Source organism: Physcomitrium patens, chromosome 13, assembly GCF_059467195.1.
Source record: "Physcomitrium patens ecotype Gransden chromosome 13, ASM5946719v1, whole genome shotgun sequence".
Classification (NCBI taxonomy): domain Eukaryota; kingdom Viridiplantae; phylum Streptophyta; class Bryopsida; order Funariales; family Funariaceae; genus Physcomitrium; species Physcomitrium patens.
The window spans coordinates 9,013,544-9,022,921 of NC_143422.1; positions in this window are offsets into that span (position 1 = coordinate 9,013,544).

A 9,378-nucleotide genomic window follows, 5' to 3' on the forward strand; every position below is an offset into this window, starting at 1 on the left:
ACAGCCCAATAAGAATTTGCAAGCAACAGAGCTACTAAAGGAATTTGAGAGGCAGTACTCTCAATTATCGAAGGTAGAAAAATTGACATTGGAGCCGAACAAAGTTGATCTATTTCTTCAAGCTACTGATGGAGAATTGCAAGGAAAATTAGAACTCCTTCTTGAAGACAAAGAAGAAGATGAAGGATTGACAACAAAGTGGAAGAACGTTGAAGATGCGGTGGGGTTGCTTGCAAAAAGAGAAAGGAGGAAGGATAGGAGCAATATTTCGAAAATAGTACAAGCACCCAAAGCTCCAGTATGTACAACACCACCAACATTGTCTATAGTTCAACCTTCGACATCCTTAACAAAGAAAGCAGATATGGGGATGGAAGAAATTATACAAGGAATGCGAGATCTTCAAATCAAATTGACAAGACTTGAAGACAATACTTCTACAAATAATTCGAAGAATGTTTCAAAACAATGATATGTACAAAGATGTATTTGGTGTGATGACGCTTCACACACTAGGAAAGATTGCAATGAATTTAATAATATGATACGGCAAGGAATTATTTGCTGGAAAGATGGAAAGATAGCATTAAAAGATAGGGAGGATCTTCTTCAAACCAATTTTGGCAAGGGAGGAATGAGAGCATTGGTTCAAGATTACTTAAAGGAGCATGAAACAGGAGCACGAGAAAGTGCAAGTTATGGTGCTAGAGTAGATGCTGACCTTGGTGGAAGTACGGAAACTAGTGAGTTTTGGACTTCTGCCATTTCTACCATGCAAGAAGGGAAATTACCTCGAGAAGCATTATTGAGGACTACAGCTACAATACGAGGTGCAACAGGTTGGGAGGATCCTGTTGAGTCTCTTTCAATTCATGCATATATTGCTAAGAGCCAACATGAAGCTTTCATGGAAGAAAAGAGACGAGGAAATTTTGATGATACGAGAGAAGGAAATTCTTCTAAGAGGCAAACTCGAGGAGACAAGGCTCGGGAGGCAGCTTCACAAGAATTACCTGTAAAGGATACCTCAGCATCATTGGAAAAAAAAACATGGGAGACAAAAGATAAGGGCAAATCAATTGCTTATAAGCTACTTTCTGACATTAAAGCAACAACAAATTTGAAAGGGTGTTGCAAGAATGTATATTAAATGCTGTCGTATTACGTGCTTTCTTGCTCGAGAACGCACCAAGTGTCTGGCTGTAGGAGGTAGTATGGAGATTCGCCAATAGTCAAGCAGTCTATCAGTTTTTGACTGTTGGAATATAAACGACTGGAAGAATACACCGTAAATCTATATGGATGTCCTTCGACTGCTCACCAAAGTCCTTTTTGTCCCAGTCGGTAGGTCTCTAGACGTTACAGAGAACCCCGAACAACCCAATGTGCTAATCTCTGATACTGCTTTATACTCACAATCTTGTATCCACTGACTGTCTCGTTAAATTAACCCAATAAATTTCATTCACTCCGCATACTCAATCCTATAGACACCCTTTTAATTCTTCATCACAGACGTAACTCGATTTCACAAAACAGTCAAGAGTAATCAAACCCACTTCATTAAAAATCCCGATTCACCATTACAACACTGACTTCAGCAACGATTGCCTCAGTCTTCCCAAAACCCTATGAAGAAAAAAAACCCAATTCTCTGTCTTATTTCTCCTTGCGAAGCATGAAGCTAGCTCTCTGATCCTTCAAAAACCTCTCCAAAAAAACTTCTCCCCAAACTTATTCTCTCTCCTCTCATTTCTTAACCTTAATTTTGAATTTCTTCAATCTTTCATCTTGGATCCAAAATTGGCTCCCGCTGTCAGAACTTCGATCCAAAATTGGCTCTCGCCGTCAGAGCTTCCTCCTCCATTTTTACCTTTAAGAGATCATTTTACCAAAAGGACATTCCCGAAACGGCACAAAAGATGGAACAACCTGAAATGGAATCGGAGCCCGTAATCGGGACCACATTGAGTCACCCGACCAATTCAGGTCTCATATTGGATAAAAGTCCAGTAGTAAGACCCGGATGTTTCCATAATTGGATCAAATTGGTCCTTGGCATCAGATTGGCTGAGGCCCATAGTAAGACTTGGATTTTCTCGTAATTAGACTGCATTGGGTTGCCCGACCAATTAAGGTCTCATATTGGGTAAGAGTCCAGTAGTAAGACCCGGATTGGATGTCTTGAAATTGGATCCAATTGGCTCTTCGAATCAGGCTCATTCGTCATCGAATTGGTCCTTCCCCTTCCTGTTGACTCCCGTTATTGGAATCGAACGGAGCATTTCAGTGTGCCTCGGCTGACTGTAATGGGTTGACTGAACCTAGCCTCTCAGTATTTGCACTAAAATCGGTCGTTGCTCCCAATATTCGAGGTAATTGAATATTAATAAAAGTCCCCTTTCTTTATATTTTCACGGTATACTCATGTTATAATACGACATCCACCCCCTCTGAACCTGTGCATCCTCCGGTATGCACCAATTTATCCAATTGCTGTTTGATTTAGAATATATCCTCTACGTCTTTGTCCAATTCGTCTTCGTCACCTTTATTATCCAAATCACTTTCATCTTCTTACTGCGGAATCTCTATACCTTCATTAAGGTCTTCCATATTCATCTCTGCATGTCTTCATTTAAATATTTTTACTCGCTTCCCTACAATTGGTATTTTCAATTTTGTACCATCTAACTCCCATAATGAGTAAGTCGCATTATCATGAACAGTTGTTACTACATATGGTCCAAACCAATGTTTTAAAAATTTCCGCAAAGTACTATGTTGATTATCTCGACTATTGTTATAAACAAGTACCCAGTCACCTTCTTCGATTGCTTTAGGTCTCAATCGATATTGCTTATCGAATCGCGCCTTGTTTTATAACCTTGCTCTTTTTAACCTTTCCAATGTTATTTGCACATCTTCTGATCTTTGCTCCAATTATCGAATCCTAATAGCCAGAAGTTCTTCTCTTGTCAATCCATCTTCCTATGGTAGCATATTTCAAGTAAGTACCTTTTCTTCAATCGGCATAATTGGTTTTCGACCTGTCATAAGTTCTACTAGCATATATCTTGTCACCGAACTATGTGTCATTCGATCAGCCCATAATGCAAATGACAAAAGCCATGGCCACTCTTTAACTTTCTTATTACAAGCTTTAACTAATGCTTTCACAATCGGTGGGTGACCGCGTTTGCTTTTTACATTCCCTTCCGGATTATAAGCAGTAGTCAATGATAGTTTAACTCCACATCTTTCAAAGAACTTACGAGCTTCTTGTGCATTTAATTCTCCACGATCTGCAGTGATTTTTCCTACGCATCCGTAGCGGCAAATGACATCTTCAAGCAAAAACCTACAAATCCCCTTTGTAGATTTTGTCTTCAATGCTCTTCCTTCTACTTGATTTGATAAATCTTCACGAGCTAAAACCAAATATCTCATCTGCCATAACCCAACTGGCATAATAATCAAATCAACAATCCATTTAAAATGAATAGCCAGAGGATACGTAGGATGAAGACCATCTCGATGTCGGATATTAGAATACGATTGACAGATTTCACATGACTCTACAAATGAGAGCACATCTCGATACATATTTTTCCACCAATATCGTTCCTTGAGTTTAGCAAAAGTAGCCTAGATTCTTCTATGCCCTGCCCATAAACTATCATGAAACTCCTTTAATAATTTTAGTTTTTCTTCCTTTTTGCCTATCACTCGTCGTGGCATCCCAATTCCTTTCTTCGGTCTCTTCCATAAGAATCCATCTTGAAGTAAAAATCCATATGCTTTTTTTCTTATTTGTTTGAATTTTTATGTAGACCAATTTCCTTGCTTAGTCAAGGTATTCAAGTAATGATCAATATCCAATAATTCTCCTTCATAAGATTCTTCAAGAAATAGCTTATCTTCCCTGTTGAGATTTGATATTGAATAGAATTTCAATTCGACGTCATCAATGTCTTCAACCATTTCGTCCTCCCTCTTGTATCTTGCTCGAGATAGCATGTCTGCTACTAAATTGTCCTTTCCAGTGATATGCTTAAATTCTGGATTTAGTGACTTAATATAAGCAATCCATCTCAACATTGCAATATGTGGCGTTGAACAGTTAATAATCATTCCAAGCAATGCCAAGCAATCTGTTTCAATTACTACTACTGCCCCAATCAAATAGTCCTTTTCAGCTTTCATAGCCGAAACAACTCCCCAAAGTTCCTTTTTGACTTGCGAATATGCACGCTAACGAATACTTAAAACTTTAGCTCTAAATCGAAGTGCAAATCTATTCCCACTAGAATCATCTTGACCCACAGTCCATCCAATGGCAATTGGACTAATGTCCACAGTAATAATCACTAGTATATTGCACTTATAATCAACCTTCCTCAATATTGGAGGTAACATCAATAATTTCTTCAATCTTTGCATTACCTGAATATGCCTTTCTTCCCATTTAAATCGGTAACCCTTGCATAACAGTTCATTTAATGGATCTGCTATGTGAGCATAATGAGGGATCCGGATTTGATAAAATACATATGCACCTAAAAACCTACGAACCTTTGTTAAAGAATCACAATCCTCTTTCATCCTTTCAATTGCATCAATTTTAGTCGAATCTGGTTTTTTTCTGTAAGATCCACATAAATGTCCAACAATCACAACCTCTCGTACTCCAAATACGGACTTCATACCCGATAATATAAGATGAACTTCTCCAAGCCGAATCAAAATCTTTTCACAATCTTGTATATGATCAACAACATATTTGCGACACCCCCTCGTATCTTAAGTTTCATCCTTGTCTCCTTCTTTGCACCCTTTTATAGGAACATCATCCAGAAAAGGCATAGTCTTTTCTGGAATAAAATCTCTCAATACCTTATTCATCCCATTCATCATATGCGCAACTCAGTTGGTCGTGCCTTGAGGAAGAGTGCACATTCTAACCAATCTAAATGGTGTCCTCATTGTTGTCATATCTCTACTTCCTTCGGCAAGTTGAAATTGATCATAACTTGAATACAACTCATCCATTGAATAGATCGCTCTTCCAACAAACGCCTCAGCAAATTCATCCACAATAGGTCCAATTCCTGTATTCCTGTCAGTTACTGCATTCACCGGTTGCATATCTTGAATAAACCGTAGTGACCCATTCTTCTTAGGTACCGTTGTCGTGTTGTAACACAATTATACAGTGAAAATAAAAAGAAAGGGGAATTTTATTAATATTCAATTACTTCGAATATTGGGAGCATCGACCAACTCCAGTACAAATACTCAGTGGTCAGGTTCAGTCACTCCGTTACAGTCAGCCGGGGCATACTAAAATGCTCCATTCGATCCCAATAACGGGAGTCAGCAGGAAGAGAAGGACCAATTCACAAGACGGGTTCGAGGAGCCAATTGGATCCAATTTCGATAATCCAATCCGGATCCTCTTATCCAATATGAGACCTGAATTGGTCAGTCAACCCAGTACAGTCTAATTACGGGAAATTCAGGTCTTACTACGGGTCTTAGCCAATCTGACGCGAGGACCAATTTGACCCAATTACGGGAACATCCAAGTTACTACGGGCATCTTTCCCAATATAGGACCTGAATTGGTCGGGCGACTCAATGTGGTCTCGATTACGGGGTTCGATTCTGTTTCAGGCTGTCCTGTTCTCTGTGCCGTCTCAGGGAACGTTGTTTTCGGTAAATGGATTTCTTAAAGGCAAAAACGGAGGAGAAAGCTTGACGGCGAGAGCCAATTTCGGATCCAAGCTTGAGGTGGGAGCCAATTCTGGATCTAAGACGGAAGATTGAAGAAATTCAGAGGATAAGGTTAGGTGGGATATAGTTTTGGGGGGGATTTTTTTTTGAGGGGAAATCGGGGGGGAAGGATTTTTCAAGCTTCTGCAAGGTTACCAGTTCGGGTTTTTTTTATTGAAGTTTTTTGAAGATCAAGGGAATTAAAGAGAGGAGCTTCATGCTTCGGGTCGGGGAAGGAAAGACATAGAATTTGGATTTTTCTTCTTCGTAGAGTTTTGGGAAGACTGAGGCAATCGCTGCTGAAGTCAGTGTTGTAATGGTGAATCGGGATTTTTAAATGAAGTGGGTTTGAATACTCTTGACTGTTTTATGAAATCGAGTTACGTCTGTGATTGAAGGATTAAAAGGGTGTCTATAGGATTGAGTATGCGGAGTGAATGAAATTTATTGGGTTAATCTAACAAGACAGTCAGTGGATACAAGATCGTAAGTACAAAGCAGTATTGAAGGTTAACAGTTTGGGTTGTACGGGGTTCTCTGTAACGTCTAGAGACCTACCGGCTGGGGCAAAAAGGACTTCGATAAGCAGTCGAAGAGCACCCGTATAGATTTACGATACATTGTTGCAGTCGTTTATATTCCAGCAGTCAAAAACTGATAGACTGCTTGACTATCGGTGAATTTCCATACTACCTTCCCGTAATAAGAATTTGCAAGCAACAGAGCTACTAAGGGAATTTGAGAGGCAGTACTCTCAATTATCGAAGGTAGAAAAATTGACATTGGAGCCGAACAAAGTTGATCTATTTCTTCAAGCTGGTGATGGAGAATTGTAAGAGAAATTAGAACCCCTTCTTGAAGACAAAGAAGAAGATGAAGGATTGACAACGAAGTGGAAGAACGTTGAAGATGCTGTGGGGTTGCTTACAAAAAAAGAAAGGAGGAAGGATAGGAGCAATATTCCGAAAACAGTACAAGCACCCAAAGCTCCAGTACGTACAACACCACCGACAATGCCTACAGTTCAACCTTCGACATCCTTGTCAAAGAAAGCAGATATGGGTATGGAAGAAATTATACGAGGAATGCGAGATCTTCAAATCAAATTGGCAAGACTTGAAGAGAATACTTCTATAAACAATTCGAAGAATGTTTCAAAACAAGGATATGTACAAAGATGCATTTGGTGTGATGATGCTTCACACACTAGAAAAGATTGCAATGAATTTAATAATATGATACGGCAGGGAATTATTTGCTGGAAAGATGGGAAGATAGCATTGAAAGATAGGGAGGATCTTCTTCAAACCAATTTTGGCAAGGGAGGAATGAGAGCATTGGTTCAAGATTACTTAAAAGGGCATGAAACAGTAGCACGAGAAAGTGCAAGTTATGGTGCTAGAGTAGATGATGAAATTGGTGGAAGTACGAAAACTAGTGAGTTTTGGGCTTCTGCCGTTTCTACAATGCAAAAAGGGAAATTACCTCGAGAAGCGTTATTGAGAACTGCAGCTACAATACGAGGAAGAACAGGTTGGGGGGATCCCATTGAGTCTCTTTCAATTCATGCATATATTGCTAAGAGCCAACATGAAGCTTTGATGGAAGAAAAAAGACGAGGAAATTTTGATGATACTAGAGAAGGAAATTCTTTTAAGAGACAAACTCGAGGAGACAAGGCTCGGGAGGCAGCTTCACAAGAATTGCCTGTAAAGGATACCTCAGCATCATTGGGAGAAAAAACAACGGAGATAAAAGATAAGGGCAAATCAATCGCTTATAAGCTACTTTCTGACATTGAAGCGGCAACAAATTTGAAAGGAGTGTTGGAAGAACGTATATTAAACGCTAAGGTGGAATTCACATTGAAAGAAGTCTTGGGAATTGCAAAGAAGGAGTTTCATGATGTTATCATTGACAGCATTAAGCGAAAGAGGCAATTAATGAGCGAAACTGGAATGAGTCATGCTATTGATGCAAGAATATGTAGAGATGAAGAAGAGGTTGATATTGGTTACAAGCAACCAACAAATGAAAAGAATGGGTATAATCAGCGAGTACGTTTCAAAGATTCTAGTGACAAGGAAATGGAAACTTTGAGCCATTATACTCGAAAGCATTGGGCAAGGGCAACTACCGAGGTATTGGTGAAGGTAGGAGATATAGAAGAACCAATAGTTGCCTTGGTGGACCATGGTTCTGAAATAAATCTCATGTCTAAAGATCTTTATAAGAAGCAAAAATGGCCAATTGATATGGAACATGGATGGGTAATACGAGCAGCTAATAACACACGAGGCGAATTATATGGAGCTTGTCCAGATGTCAAAATTCGGATTGGGGATGTTGCGATGGAGCAACATTTCTTTGTTCAAGATACAACGTCTTATCCGTTGATTTTAAGACAACCTTATATCACGGCAATACGGATGGAAATAAACTTACTTGACGATGGTTCTGCTTATGCAAGGGTACGGAGCGAAGATGGGAGGAAAGCTGTACAATTTCTAACAGTACCCCCTAACCATGAACGGAATCGAGATACGTTGAGGGAGAAACCATTGCCAAAGATTGTTGAAGGATTTAAGGATTTTGGGGAGGTACCACTGTAAAGCGAGATTATGGAGGTACAAAAGAGGAGGTACTCTCGCGAGATGAAGGTGTCTTTGATGCGAGTTTTATTGGTATATTGGAGAATGGAAATATTATGTATAAGAAAGTTGATGATTTTAAAAGAAAAGAAAGAAAAAGATTATATGATATTGAAGGACAGTTACGCAAGATAGGTACATTGCAAGATGATGAGAGGATTTTGGGTGTTTATGAAGAAAATGGACTGGAAGATTCATTGGAATTGATTACATCTATTGGGTTAGGGGATAATGATAAGATTGTTGAGATTCATTCGAGAGAGGTTTATACCATGCTTGAATCTTTTCAAGCACCAGAAGTCACAGTAGAGACGAGATATAAAACGGCAGATAAGAAGGTAAAGCCTGTTGCCGGACCATTACCAGAGGATTCTAAAGAACAAATGGGAGAAGCATCAAAAGAAGCAAGTTTAAGAGATCCAATGAGTATTGGACATCAGTTTACTGAAGAGACTTTTGAAGAATTGAAGATTGGTTCTGATGGTTCTTTATTGCCGGAGGAAATTACTTGCTTCAAAAAGATGTTGACAAAACAAGGTAGATCGTTTGCCTTCGAATCTCATGAAATTGGGTGTGTGGATCCAAATATTATAACACCTATGGTTATCTTCACTGTACCGCATGTACCTTGGAATCTAAGACCAATTCCAGTACCGAGGGCACATTTACCTAAATTGGTGGAACTATTGAAAGAAAAGATAAAGATGAAAATATTAGAACCTTCATTTGCGCCGTATTCTAGTCGATGGTTTACGGTACCTAAGAAGAATGGGTCACTACGGTTTATTCAAGATATGCAGCCGGTGAATGCTTTAACTGTCAGGAATGCAGGAATTGGACCTATTGTGGATGAATTTGCTGAGGCGTTTGCTGGAAGGGCGATCTATTCAATGGGTGATTTGTATTCAGGTTATGATCAATTTCAACTTGCCGAAGGAAGTAGAGATATGAC